Source organism: Patagioenas fasciata, chromosome 12 (genome assembly GCF_037038585.1).
Source record: "Patagioenas fasciata isolate bPatFas1 chromosome 12, bPatFas1.hap1, whole genome shotgun sequence".
Classification (NCBI taxonomy): domain Eukaryota; kingdom Metazoa; phylum Chordata; class Aves; order Columbiformes; family Columbidae; genus Patagioenas; species Patagioenas fasciata.
Genome location: NC_092531.1, coordinates 24,357,964 through 24,373,761, shown reverse-complemented (window position 1 = coordinate 24,373,761; position 15,798 = coordinate 24,357,964). Strand labels below are relative to the sequence as shown.

The 15,798-nt window shown below is 43.9% G+C and overlaps 1 long non-coding RNA gene across 1 annotated transcript in view; it reads right to left on the bottom strand.

Annotated features, from left to right (window-relative positions):
• LOC139828969 (uncharacterized) overlaps positions 1 to 12,846 on the bottom strand; it is a 116,463-nt gene extending 103,617 nt beyond the window's left edge. Inside the window, exon 1 of the long non-coding RNA XR_011741137.1 lies at positions 12,778 to 12,846. This is a non-coding gene — a long non-coding RNA (uncharacterized lncRNA). The remainder of the gene's footprint in view (positions 1 to 12,777) is intronic.
• Positions 12,847 to 15,798: the final 2,952 nt, after the last annotated feature.

The following is a 15,798-nucleotide window of genomic DNA, read 5'->3' as shown; positions in this document are numbered from 1 at the left end:
GCAAGGTTTCAATTTTCATCTTAAACCTGCAGATAGGCGTGTAATCATATTACGCTAATAAATAACCGGTGCTTTCAAGCTCTGAGGGAAAGCATCAAAAAATCATACAAATCAAAAAATACAAAGAAAAGTCTTAAGCAGACACACGTTCTGATTTATTTCACATTGATGCTTAAGACTGTTGGTCAAATAAATGCTGGTTTGCTTCCATTTCTGCCATTCATTTTGGTGTCCTGAGGTATTGTCACCAGCAGGAGGAAAACATCAGTTGTGAAGGAACATTTGTTTTCTGAGAGCTTTTAAATTCTCCATATGTCCTCACTGCATATTTGGGTGTGCAGGAGTAGAGAGATACCTGGGGCAAACAGAAACCTCACAAAAACATCATCTGCTTTACATGCACAACCTTACTGTCTGTTCAAACAAGCTGGTTACCCGAGAACAGAACATTTAGCAGTATCTGGTTGTGATCATTTCTCTTTCAAACAGAGTATTATGGTACTAAGTATCATTTACACACACAGATAAATTGCTAGACCTACAATGACCTAGAAACCTAAGTATTTTATTGATTATGTCCCTCCAGAACTCAACATGATGTCAGATCATGGTTCGTTCTGCTGCATATGCACAACACCTATCACTTCAGTTAAAGGTGGATGTTCCCATAATATCAGAGTCTGATATACGCATGTAGTATAAGATTCCAAGCAACAGGAGCAATATTCTCACACTGGCCAGTTTATAAATCATATTATTGTCTAGACTCTAAAAAACCCCACAAACAAGACCAACAACAACCAACAAACCACTTTGCTATCTCTATTAAATTTAAGCGGTTAAAAAGTCCGGGGTTTTTACTACTTAGGCAAAAAACGGAATAGCTACAAGTGCTCATAAGCACAGCTGTGGATTCATAACCTCTCTGCTCGCACCTGAGCTTTTCCTACATTTGGATAGGGCTCCCAGGCATCTGGATCTGTCTTGGCAGCTCTGAGATTAAGAACGAAAGGTTGCCAGGATTTGGTTAGCAAAATTTTCTCTCATGAAATATTTTAATTCTATAGCATATCAAATCCAGTGCAGCAGAAGAAAATCAAAGTACGGCACTTGAACGCATTAATCTGATCATGTGATAATCTTTTTTATTCACTATATTCTATCTCTATAGAAATAAGCATGTACAAGTGTCTCTGTCTATATATCTATCATCAACATTGGTATGGAATTAGGAAGTTATATTTTTTCTTTTGAGCTGTTAAAAATAATTAACTATCATTTGCAGGCTGCACTTGTATGCGCTCCAGTAGGGAACAGACTGAGGCAGCATGTGACAGCAACAAGCTCTAGGGAGACAGGGTTACTCCACTAATAAATCCACCTGGACTCCAACAGATGCCACCTCCTGTCAACGCCATTAGAAAACACTTGTTCGTTTGCCCCTGTTTTGTTTGCCATGTACAGCATAATCAAGAAAATGACTTCTCAAGTAACACTTATCTTTAGACATGGCAATTTTTTACCCCTCCACAGAACATTGGCACTGTCCCCATTTTAAAGGCCACATGTATGGGAGGGAATTGCTAAACTCATCCAGCTGGGCATTAGCAGAGCCAACCCACTATGTGTCTGGGTCCCATCCAGCCACGGTGCCTTTGTTCACTGCTCTCTGCTTTGCCCGGTCACTGTCTCCAGTAGCTGTGAAGCATCCAGACTCAACACAGATCTGTGTAGCAGTTGTAAAACAAAACACACAAGGAAACAGTAGGGTAAGCTGCCGAAAGGCAAAGAGAAAACAGATCTGCTAAGGAACAAACAAGATAATCCACGTGCGCCTGGAGCAAACACCAAAGGGTCACTACACATCACCGCTTCAGAGACCCACTTCCCCCATTCACCTGCCAAGGGAAGGCTGCTGACAGCACAAACCCCAGAAATCACAGCAGATGTGGAAGAGGCACAAGAAATAGGAATTATTATTTCCACACCTCCAAGTCCCATCTTATGAAAGTCAAAGCACGTTAATTACGGTCACAGAAACGCACACCATATACTGTTGCTTTACCTGTCGCACAGATGTGCTTGGCACGACTGCTCAACGAGGTCTGGCAGAGGACCTTAACGCACCCATTCTGCACAATACCAGCTGGACAGAAATCACAGCCACAGCACTCAGCCAACCGCGAGTCGTGCCCGTCACAACCAGAGCTCCGCGTGTTGAAAAAGACAAGCCCGCAAGAACCTCGGGCCGTTAAGACAACAAATACTAATCACCAGCTGACACCAGCAAGTCCTGATTTCTAGCAAATTGCTTTTATTTTTGTACATGTCATCTCAAGAATCATCACGTTTTAATTGCTTCATACGCTGCAATGATGCTGCCAAGGCCCCTTATCTTGAACTTGTAAATCACTGGTCTTGCTACACAATAACATCAGAGAGGTGTTGCTAACCATGGCTAAACGCTGCCCACAGTACACCTGTCAGACAGGGAAAAATCATTGCATTTTTTTATATAGAGCAAGAATAAAGTTTTGAGGAAAAAAATGAAACTGTAGAATTTTATTGCTTCCATAATCTGTGATCATTTTCCATTATCTGATTCTTTCCTATTTGACTGCACACACAACAGCCTGATAACATCAATGGGAAATATATGACAACGACTTGGGGAAGGGGGGAAAACAACCTTCAAGGACATTAAAAACAAATTCTAAAACATCCTTTTTTTCCTCCCCTTAATTTTAGATAATCGACGTGGACATAAGGTATCTGAAAACAGTTCTAGCCTTTTCAGTCTCAAAATGTAAGCTGGTATTGCTTCCTCCTAGCAAAAGATACTACCTCATTTAACTAGGTTTAAGATCAACATACCTTGATGCCAATAAATATTTCAAAAGAGGGCAGAGGATGCAGTCAGTGACATTAATGAGCATCAGGGAATTGCACAACATAAGGAAAGCACAAGTGCTCTATGATCATCAATTTGCACTTAACCACAAACACCGGGATAACAGAATCTCTTAACCTCTTAATACCCGCCACACACACCAAAACAGCACAGAACAGTGCAGCTGTTCTACATAGCATTAGTCTCAGCTTGATTTGCCACAATATACCAGAGGAAGGTGGCATAAGAAACGTGTAAAAACATGGTCATGAATGGAAGAAGGTGGTTGGCGTGTGTTCCACAGGTGCACAAGGTGTCGTGCACCAGCTCTGCAAGATAAGAACATGCACAGGACACTCTGAGCGAGCCCGCAGCTCACAGATGATACGCTAAGAACATCCACATCACTGGGAAAATTATTCCCCAGTAGGTAGCGTCTCAGATTTATAACACAACCAACTATAAACCTCTCTCAGCACTGTATCTTTTCTTTCTCAGTTCCAAAACAAATAAAAATTACACTGTTTTCTATGCCTATGACTGATGCGGTTTTCACATAGGTCCAAGGCTCTACGAGATGTGACAAAGTGGGAAATATCTGTGTCATTGTACAAATATTTTGCATAGCTCTGCTTGACTGTTTGAGACAGATAGCTTGCTGTAGGTGAGATCAGAGAGGGACGTGGGAGGAATCTGACAAGAAAGAAAAACTATGACCTAGATAAGGAGCATCCCAACAAACATTCAAAGTGTAACAGACAGGCTATTAGCTGTGAAGAAACAACCTGCCTGCAGCCAGCAGTTACACGGCTGCTTTTCCAAAGCTAAAGGAAGAGATACAAGAGAAAAACAAACAAACATAAGGAAACGTTGGTCTGTTAAAGACAGGGATGAGCAGGGCCAGCACACTGACACTTAGAGAGCATGCAGCACTCAGCAAGCAATCCAACCTGCACGAGCTGGAGGCAGCTGGCGTGCAAACACCACAAAGGTCAAAGATGTAGTAGATACATAGAGGCTTTTCCTTTGGCTTCTTTTTACTATTGGGTAAGAAATAAATTAATATTTTAGGGTTTGCATGGATAAATCACTTTGCTTGCCCTACAGGGAACAACCATTTTAGCAACAGAAGGCAACGCACCTAGGCAGATGAGAAAGATGGTCCTTGATTCAATGCAAGAGCAGATTAGCACTACAGACAGCATCAAAATGGAACATTGGCAACCAGGCCTGAGACCCAGAGGCAGCCCAGCCTTAGAGCAGAGCTCAGGCACAGCTGAGGTCAGGAACCAAGGCACCCAGTGAAGTCCTTGCAGCTCTCTCCAAACAAGCTGCCTCAGAAATGAGAGAGCACCATTAATCTTATTTCTTACTCACTTTGAAGGAGGTGCAAGAAGCATACGGGTATTAACTGCTCTCTTCCCTACCCGCTTGCCTTCATGCAGCGACCAACACTTCACGCCTCCCTTGGCACAGAAGCAACATGATGAACCTTATCTGACAAACAGGATCAAATCATCCTAGAAACCTCCAGAGTACTTCTCAATGCAGCGCACATTGATGCTGCCCAGGACAGTCGAATGTTTAGCCAGTTTTATTCATATGCAAGCTTACATAAATACAAATTTCATAAAATGAAGTGTTCTTTTTTCCCCCCCAAAAGATAGATATGAAGTTCTATTGGAATGAGCTTCCTTGTCATGTATCTCTCTTACCACGCTGGGCCCAGGGCCAGAACCGTTCTGCTTTCCAGATTCCAATCTTGCTTTTCTCTGGATGAATATCAGAGCGAGCAGATTGACAAAGGACAGCGCGGTGAAAGCTCTCCAGGAGGAACGAAGGTCAAAGCGTTGCGTGGCAGCGAGTTTTCGCTTCTGCCAGCAGCAGTAGAAACGCTGTGCCATGTTCTGCATAGATAACGATTGCAGTTCGTATTGACATACATTCGCAAACACCGTCCTGCTACTGTGGTGAACCACACCGTGTGGTTTGTCTCAATGAACCACGCTTTGAAAGCTGTCTTCTCTGAACAGCTGGAGGAACGCTGGTGTCCCTGTCCTCGGGCAGGCCATTAAACATAAGACTTACTGACAGCCTAAAAAAGGCTCTGTTGTGGCGCTACACAGCAGAGCCAGCTTCTTACAAACCATCGCCAGCCCCACGTTGCAGAGACATTTTTATGCTGTCAACTTAATAATGCAATAAAAGGCAGAGGAGAGCTTTAGTTATAAGTATCAAAATATAAAATCCTACCAGAGATAGTGCTGGGAAGATAAACTCCCTTCTCACAGACTAGAAGTGACAGCTTTGCATTAGAAAGCAGCAGTAGATATTCAAAAGCTCCAGGAAAACCTGTAGTAAAAGCACCAAAAATCAAAGTGCAGCTGCTCTTTTTACTGTTTAAATCATTATATATTAGCAACAAATCTTGTTGTTGGCCAACACTCAGAAATGGCATATGGCCAATAAAAGGTTCAGTGGAGTTTTCCATCTGTCACTGAAATCAGCTATGGCTCCAGCTCATACATAGTGAGTTTAGTGTCATAATTATTTGTGTACTAGACGTCCAACCATTCAGTCTAACATAATCATTTGACGACACAATTTGCTAAATATACTGCCCAAGCAAAGCACTACATAACCGTAACTGCAATGCATGAGAGGCATTAGTATAACACTGGCACTAACAAGAGGGAAGCTTGTGAACAGAGGCTGCTGTCTTGCCACAACGCATTGTGCAAATAGAAACACACTCATGTGTTCTCTTGATATGCAACAGACAATAAGAGGTAACCACGGTCTTATTAAAATCAAAGTCAAATGCATGCGAGATCGCAAGGTGAGTGGCCACCACACCTCTTTTGTAACCCTGCGTGTCCATTACAAATACTAAACATATGGATTCACTTTGCTGTCTTGGCTGTGCTGCCAGCACAAGAAGCCTGACAGACTAAGCTTTAAACTATTTTCTTTCCCTACAAATTCAGGAAATACCTTAGTAAGTGCATTGTCTGAGGTTTTTTAAGAATTCTTTCTACAGCATTTTCCATTAGTTTTCAGCAACTGTGGAAACAACAAGGATATTTTGTCGCCCTCCTCCCACAGCACTCTGGTGCTACAAATGCTGTATTTAGATCTGGATTTTCCAGACGCCAGGATTTATATTTCAATCAGCCAAGAGTCACAGTCTGCTTGGCCCCAGATTTGGGCGCAGGCACAAGCATATTTCTATTTTCTAGTTCAGTCAGAAAAAACGTGTAACATTCCCAAGTGCAGAACTTGAACAAAGGAGGAGGAGGAGGAGGAGAAAAAAAGCGTTCTAAACTGTGCTGGAAGTCAAAAGCAAGAACATTTTTGTTCTGCAAGTTTGCAAGAGTACTCTTTCACCTCCCGAGGCCTCACTGCTCCACATCTGCTCCAAGACAGCTGCCAAAGCACTTTAGAGCTACTGGATCTGAGCTGTCGCTGGCTTTCAGCATAAGGAACCTTGGACACTGGGAGCACAGTAAAGAGGGATGCAGGAATCCACCGAAACTTTTTGTGACATTTAATAATCCCTCTGTGGTTTGGTCAGGGCTGGCAAAACTTCACAGCAATAAACTGATTTGAACAGAAATAGGCTCACGGCTCCAACAGATGATAGCAGTTTACAGCAACAATTTTTTGCTGCAAACGAGGTCCTATCCATAGGGCTGGTTTGCTCATCAGAACAGGGAGGGAAGTAAAAGCAGGTTATCTTTAAAAAACACAACCAAAAAAACCCACCGAAAGTAATGACAATAACTTATCATCTCAGATGCCTAAATCTGAGTTATCTTGATTAGCAGTGGATTCCTAGAGCACCCGAGACACCCACACGGGGCTGGCAGACACAGCAGGACCTGCTTCAGGGCAGCAGATGGAAAGCAGGTGGGAAACCCTCGAGTACCCACAGTTACAGAACTGGACCGGATTCTATAACCTTCAATTCTTGGACAGCAGATACTCCATTAAGCAGGTCCAGTATTCAATACCTCAAGGACAACTAAATTGAACATATTTAAAGCCTGTTTAAATTTGCATAATTTTCTTTATTGCTTCCGTAAAAAAAATGAAAGAAATCTTTAAATCTGAAACCATATGAAAAAAACACTTCCCAGAAGGGCTTTTGAAAGCCTTGAATCTTATATTGCCCATTGTTTGCCCTGTCTTGAAGGTTGGAGATCATGCGAGGTATCTCACCAAGAGCATCAACAGGCAGGGGATTCAACTCAATAAAAAGTTCAAGAAGCCCTTGAGGAAGAGCCAGTTTCAAACAGGTCCCAGAAAGGAGCAGGAGAATACACAGGTCATGTTGTTAGTGTTAGAGGGGCCTTCAAAACTAGGAGCTGTTGAATGGAGTAGAAGAATCAGAGTGGGCACACTCCATGGTCACTCCAAGAGAAAGACGGTGGGGGGAAGACCAGATACTGTATTTGCATAAAATATACATAAATACACCACCCCCCCACAGAATCAAAATAAGCATAGTAGGGAAAACCAAAAAGTATAGCTGTTTTCACCACCGAGAAAACAACCAGTTCTGGGACAGCTGAACATTGCCAAATACTCTACCACATTTCATTCGTCAGCAGAATTCAGGTCAGTGTCCCTAAACTCCAAGGGAGCACAAATATACAGCATTCAACTGTTTTCTAGGAGACGCTGCTTCCTGCTTCATGTTGACCAGAGGATTTCACAGGAAAACACAAGAACCCACCTAAAGCCACTCTTTGATTCCAGTGATTGTGCCTTGGCTTCAGCAGGCATAAGCACCACAAGAGCACAAGAGGCTCCACACAGCCTTAGTCCAGCCCAGCCCAAGCTCTTCAAACGCTAACAAATAGAAACGTATTTCTGTTAGTGGAAATTATACAGCTGGGGAAAGTGTGGAGTTCGCTCACAAAACTGAAACTGTCACCACTGCTTCTCCTCAAACTGATGGGAAAATACAGCGGAAAAAAAAAAAAACCCATCCTGTTTATTGAACTATAGATTTCTAAGCGTGGCAGATGAAATTCAGCAGCAACAGACTTGAAGAAGGAAAATACTTGCTTGACATTTATTCAAGTTGAGAATGGAGAAGGGCAGGGTGGACATCACGGATTAAAACCAAAGCATCTGCAAGCAGATCCACTGGATTCACCAATTGTCATTAGAGCATCTTTTCCATTCCTAGCTGACCCACTTCCTCACCTCCCCACCATTTGTCAATCCCTGCTGGTGGCTCCCAGCCTGCTATGCTGAACCAGCTATTGATTCATCCAAACTCTGGGAAATCTGTGGTGACGGATGGGAATGTCTAAAAATGCTCCAGGAAAAGGTAAGCCAGTCACTGTGTGTAAATATGTTTAGTGGTAAACGAGTCGGTACTGAAACAGCTTTCTGGGAAAGCAGGAACGGGGCAGCAGCTGGAGACCTGGCTGCTATTTCCAGCCCTGCTTCCAGAGAGAATGGTCCATGGGAGAACCCACGTGAACTTGCATATACAATGCACATTGTCTCCATGGTTGCCAATTATGTTTATTAGTGACAACTGACTACAACAAAATGATGCTTCGAGTGGCCAGGGAACAGATGCGTAAGCTATAAACTTTTAAAATGGATGAGAAAACCCTAAATCATAGATAGCTCATGATATGTGAGAATATGAGAAACCAGTTTTAGTGACATAAGGATACAATAATTGTTCTGTCCTGAGGGAAAAAAGTTCCAGCTCTATCACATCAGTTCCTCTGTCAGCACAACATGTTTCCTCTGAAAGATACAGTATTATCTATATATTCTGTGCTAGCAATTAAGACGTCAATATGTTCAGTTTTTAAGGTCTGATAAAAAACTTTGAAGTTGCTTTAAAATATTAAAAACATTATGTTCCAGCATATACAGCAATGACAGAATTACTATTAAATGTGTGATGTTTTAAATATCCTCCATTACACACCGGAGACTTTAAAGTTAGCATTGTGAAGGAATAATCAGTAGTAACTCACCAGCAGTTTATGCGGGCTTGGGAGAATCTCTAAGTCCTCTGACCAAAGCCAAAGCGCGTTCCTGGTGCTGAGATTGCGTCTCACGAGGAAGCAGGGGAGGCCGCACCAAAGCTCTCTAGAGACACGTTCCCAGAGTTTGCAGGAATTTTACGCTTCGGTGGTTTGCACTGCTCAGTTGGAGCTGTAATGGCTCTGTCATCTCCTCACCAGAAGCACAGAACCGATTCTGTTCCTTCTCCTGTAAAGCTAACAGCGTTTCCAGAAGAAAGGCAGGCACCTGCACCCCTGTAGAAGTTGCCTGTTAGCCTGGGTATCATTTACATGAACTCTCCCCAAAGCACAAACTAGGAGGATCAATCTGCTAACAAGTTCCAGCTGAATCTCAGCCAGTTTTCCAAAACTCTGTTCACAGAGCTATCTATCCAGACCATCTCTTCAGCTGCATTTTACCAGAAGTCAATGCTCCTCACTTTGTTCCTTCCCAGCCCCTCATTGCAGAAGACACAAGAGGCTTGTGCTCCACATCCTACCCCGGCTGCCACAAGGTCCCTGCTCCATCTCCCCTGTTATCCATTCCCTGCTTTTCCCATCCTCAGCAAACACATCCAGAAAGCAACCACGCTGGTGTTGTCCTTGCTGGCCTCACCCCTAGGGCTGCACAGGCCTGAGGGAAGAGAGAATCTCCAGGAGCACATCACAACCTGCGCTAGGTCACAAAAAGCATCACAGACACTGCACCAAAACCTGAAGGTTTTCAAATCCCCTCTGGACTGACGCACAGTAACATAACCCAACACGCTCCAGCAGTATTTGACAACACGCTGTCTTTTAGCGATCAATTTCTGAAAAAGAGAAACATCCTCAAATCAACACCACCTATTACATTGTAAATAACATCAGCATGTGCTAATGTTATCTGGTGAAACAACTTGGTAGCCTATAAGATTGAATTCAATGTGTCTCTTCTCTAGTATGTCAATAATAATTCTTTTTCTAACGCTTGTTCAGTTATAGGGATACATGAAAAGAAGCAATCACATTGGAGAAAACATGATTTGATGTTGTTTATAGACAGACACTTAAGCACTGAGAGTTTGTTTTATCTCCCAAGACATCACTGAGGTTACAGAACTTGCAAGCAATAACCATAATATTATAACCATAAGAACAATAATTTCCATATTATTTATGTAGAATGTAAATTCTTAAGTATGGCAAACTCAAGGTCAGCTGAAAGGTGCCAGAGCAGCCAGGCTGTTTCATTAGGGACACAACGAAAAACAACAGCAAAACTTCGACAAACCCAGCAGACCCACTGAAACCTGCGACACACGACCTTCAACACACGTCTTGAGCTCCAAAATGGGTCACGAGAGGGCATGGGAAGGATGGCAGTGGATGAACCAGGCCTAAAGACAGCCAGAGTGAGAGCTGACGTAAGAACATCCGAAAAAACACACATTGACAAGAGTGGAAAAGAATAAGTGTATCCTCCAGCGTAAGTATAAGCACAAGTGTTTGTTGAAGTGTCTGTGTGAACAGGAAGAGGAAAGAAAACAAGTGGAAGCAAATGTCACTGAGAAGGACCAGAACTCCTTGGTGCACAGAATCGGCAGGAAAAGACGAGCTTAGAAATCACAGGCAAGGAAGCAGTTTTCTGCTCCTCGGTTCTCCTGTGTCCACAGCAACACGACCTCGCACAGCTGAGAGGAAACAACAAATAAACCTCACAATGACTCACTCATTGCCAATATCCACTCTCCCCTGCGTTCTGTGATGCATTTACCTGCCCCACAGACATAACAGCGTATTAGAAACAGAAGAAGTGATTTTGTATCTGGTCTATACACAAACTGCTAGAGGGATGGGACAGAGAAACCTGAAGTGATTATGGTGCAGTGCTATTAACCACAGGACTCCCCTCACAAACCTCAGGATCTGCTCCATTCTTTGGCCATGCTGCATGCAAACACTCGACATTCGTGCTCGAGGCGAGCTGGCTCTATTTGCAGACCATCCACAATCTCCTATCCTTTTTAGACAATGTGCAGCCTTCCGAGTTCCACAACCATAAGATATTCTGAAGGCACTGGGTATGTTGAGATATCAAACAAGAACTATACAAAGGAGCTTCTCCACAGCATTATTATTGACTAACAACAGCCATGATCTCCTGGTATATGCAGGCAGATGTAGCCTTTGCAGTGAGATTTTCTGATGTGTTCAGTCTAGGCAGTCAGCCACCATCACACAACCGGTTTTGTGATACCACACGCACTGACATTTACAATACATTCTAATTGTCTTAATGAGGACTTTTAGCCAAAGGAAAGCAGTGAACATGGAGGAACATTCAAATAGTACTAGAGAAGTGCTTACCGATTTAAATCTTCAAAACATTAAATCTGGCATGTGTTTCATTTTCAGAGATTCCTTCGATGTCCTGAACAGATGATCAAACCACCCCATGAGCAAGTTCAGGTCACGAGAACTACTGTAAAGCTTCACCAAAGAGACAGCAGATGAAGTGAGAGAAGGGTCTGGGTCTGAAGGTGGGAGGTGCAATTTTGTACACCTGAATTGCAGGGAAAATAACAATCCTCAGGCACCCAGACAGATCCAATCCTCTCCAACTAACAATAGTACGCTCTCTTTCCAGCACTCATTCCCCTGATGACAAGCAAGCAAAAAATCCTGTTGAGGAGTTCCCAGCCTTTTTGACCCTGTGGGCAGCCCTAAGCCAAGCTTTGCCTTTGTCAGCCTACGATCCACACTATCACAGGGAGCAATGTTACTCCACAGCTTACATGAAGAGAAGAGAAGCAGCCTCAAACAACTCCCCACCCTCACCTACCTCCCCTTGACTACATAAACCGAATGCTTCCATGGTCCGCCTGCCGAAAACAACCTCCTTGCTCACTCCTACCGGCTGGAATACAGCTGGAGGCAGCCAGACAGCACAACTGAGGAACTGGAGGCTTCCTGCCTTCAGATGCATTAGCACTGAAGTCTAATTACAGACCACCTGAAAACATACACGGTTCACAACTTCATAGCTCGGAGTCAATAAAAACCATTTGCCACACATAAAAGGTCAGAACATGAAGGCCAAGGGTCTGAGAATAAATTTGAGTCAGGCCTGTGCTGGTCACCAAATGCCATTCCTTCACAGCTCTACAGCTTTCCTGGTTGTCACCAGGGGCTGCAATCGGGTTGTACCTTCCAGTGATCTTCAAGGTAGTCACAGCGAGAGCGCTTGGCTCTTCTGTGCTGCAGGGAGCCAAGGGTCAGAAATCAAACCTTTCCCTTTGGCATTGTGCTAAAGCCATCGATTAACCCGGTACCCCTTCCTCAAGTCAGGAGATCAGCTTGAAAATAACACTGTGATGTGTTCATTTACCTCCAGTTTTAGGTGTTCAGATTCCCATGTATGTATTTGAGAGAAAGCAACCTAATAGTCTTGTGTGGCTAATGTACATTAAGGTGATGCTTTAGAGAAACAGCAGCCATCATGAGGGTTGGCAACTCTCAAATCGCTGGTTATGGAGGAAAGAATATTAAACAGCTATCATCAATCTATCTAGATCCACGAAGTGAGCCATGAAATGCTGACAAAGGGGAATATCTGGTCTGACAATGACAGTATATTTATCTTTTAAATGAAGAATAATGGAGTTACACTGAAGAGACTCATTTGAACTCTGCAACAGTAAAGTACGCATCTCATCACCTGAGGGTGATATCGGAGCACCTCGGGGTAAGAGAACTTATTCTACCAGCTCTTTTAGAGATGACCATTTAACACAGATGGCACTCGAGCCTCCAAAGCAGCCACACAAGCAGCACAAACAGAAGAAAAGGAGTGTGGAAACCAACCTCAACAGCACGGGCAGCGCCTCCCGTCGCAGCAGTAGGCCAGGTAGTCAGCTCCCTTTCCATCCTCAGCTTCTCTTCTGCCAAACAGGAATAGCACAAGATTATCACAAGAATGTGGGGGTCTGGAGGATGAAAACATCTTCACTTATTTTGTTTCCCAGCACATCAGGCCTTGTGACTGGGAGCATGAAAGGTGCATATGTGCGCAGACACAGAAGTACAGCTGTGCACGGGGTCACGTACAGACAGTGGCTGTAATGCTGGGGCACAGCGAACACCGAGCTGCACTCCTACCATCCCAACCCAGACCGGGCTGGTCTTCTACAGACCACTACAATAAAATAACCAAACAAACAACCTGCCCAAAACCCCAAGGAAAGGATAACACAGGAATTGAACTGTGATTGAAACAGTAGGCAATTGAAACTAAGGAAGCCAAAGGAACTCAGCACTCTCGTACAGGTACATACAACCACACATACTTAAAATAGCTGCACAGCCCTTACCAGGATCTCTACTTCCTTTTTATTCCTCCAGAAAGATTGGAACCCAGGCAGCACAAAGCTTCTCTGTTGTTGTTCTAAGCTAGCCATGGACTCATTCTGCCATCCCCATATCTTCGCTGTCTGAGGACCGGGTCCTCCCAACAAGGACACACACTCCCCTTGAGTTCTCATAAACTCATCTGCTTTTTTCCTTACTATCCGTGTCCTGTCTGCTGACCTCATGAAGGAAGCAGGAGAGAAAAATCTCAAAGAGCACTAAGCGAATCCACTGCTTGTAGAAAAGCTCCTTCTGGGAGTCACACAGAGATACTGAGGTTTCACCTCCCTCACAAGAAAATGAGTCCGTGCTGGGTGCAGACTCAACAGCTGATCCCAATTCACCTTTTCTCCCACCTGCCCCCTAAATAGCACACAGCTGGGGTCAGACCTCTGGACAGCCCAACCTCCTTTGGCTTGAAACGCCTGTCCTCAATTGAGCAGGGGTGGTAGAGCGTTGTTACCAACGTGACTGGCAAACAGCTGCTCTTCTCTCTTCTTCAGAAACTCTAAGAAACTTATTTATCCATTCTTTTTGGTATTAAGGAGAGCAGGGCTTTATCTTAACAGCAGCCACAAAACTGCAGTAGCACACATGGAATCTGTGCTGTTAGCTGACCCACCCCAGCTTTGCAGAACGCCCTCTTAGGCTGAAGCGGCCCAGGCAGCCGTGCTGAGGCCAAAGGACACCCTGGCTGTCGGATTTTTGTGCAGGGTCAAACATGCAGCTACACACAGCTTGGTTCCCCATGCTGGGAGAATAAGGTGCTTTGTTTTGTTTCTGTTTGTTGCTTTTTCCAGACATGCGCTTGCCAAGGAGGGCATGAGCACGGCAACCTCACTCACAGCTTCCCCACAAACCAGGTGGGCTTCAGGCTTTGCTAAAATCAAAGCTCCGGCTTTGCTTCAGCTGTGTGCAGGGAGGGGGTGCCTATGGAAGGGAATTAGAGCTTGAGCACAGATCAGAACCAGAGCATAACAAAGCCTCCAAATCCTGAAATCATATGACTGAACTCTTCTAACTACACAGCGAGCACATTGCTGTACCGGGGAACACATTCCCATCAGAACGGCAGGCTCGTAAGTAATGAAAAGCAGCAACAAAAGAGCACACCATCAAAAAAATCCAAATTGAAATGAAGTAGCTGGTATTAGAAAACTATGCTGAGACTTTTTAAGAGTGGGTGGTGATAAGCTGTGAGGAAGAGGCAGTGGTAAGGAAGCTGCTTACCTTGCTAATGAAACCCTTTCTGCTGACCTATGTAAGGAAAGAGCCACCAGTAACTTAGACAGGAAACTTCATACTGGTCTACGCTGGTGCAAAGTGGGATTTGGAAGAAAATCCTTCATTTTTTTAAGACTAAAATGATGTATTTTCTCCTGTAAAGCAGGAGAAGCAGCAGCTGACGTAACTCAGGTTTTCAGAGAGCACGGAGAACTCATTTCTGGAAGTTAGTTGTCACCCTGACAAATCTTGACCATTAAACCCATTCTTGCTCTGCTAAAAAGCACTCTGGGCCACAAAAGGGTCAGAAACAAACAGCAATTGCTGTAGAATTTGTTGCTCCAGAAAACATTTCTCTGAGAGCCAGTGTTCATATTCTAATGGTGGCTGTACGGTTCTGTTTGCTTAAATCCAAAAGAAAAACGTTCACTTTTTCACCTTATCCCAGAGGGGCTGATCGTGTATTTGCCAAACACCACGGACACAAGGAACATGAAGTTTAGAGGGATTAGATGCAATGAAGCGAAACAATATTTTCCACTTCACATTCCTTTCTCACAAATGTGAGCATCAGCCCTGCACCTAAAAAACTATTAGTAACAACACGGGCACCTAAAAATGTCATTTGGCATAACGGGTTTGAAAATGTTTATGGAAACGCGTCTACAAGTGATTCGATGGAAACACAACTCCTGAGAAACCAGTGACTGGGGAGGAGCGGGGGGAACCACTTCACAAAACCATCTTGCTAAAAGACTGTATTTTACTACTTAATCCTCGATCACACACATGACTTCATTGTGGAAAGGTCACCAGACAAAGCAGCGCAGTGAGCCGGGTCTGAAGGGAGGGATTGTGTGCTGGGTCTCGGCTTTGCTCCCCCTGAATCGTCCATCTGAACAGCGTGAACTTGCCCTGGCCCAGCGAGGACGAGCCCGGGAATTTTGGTAGATCGGTGGGAATAAACAGGAGTTGTCACAGCACAAAGCAGACACAGGGAAGAAGCTTAAATTCACCTTCTCGCTGTGCAAACACACGGCACCCATGGCACCCAAGCAAGGCGCTCAGCAGCTCGCACCAAAGCTGCACTGCTGAGTTTTTTGTTTGGGGTTTTTGTTTTAACCTGGTATTTTCCAATAGATTTAGTGCAATGTTTCTCCCCAATTTTTTTTTTAATTAAAATTTTAGGAAGGTGGGTATCAAATATTTTAAAATATCCTCTTTAATTTTTAAGGAATAGTAGGATAAGAATTC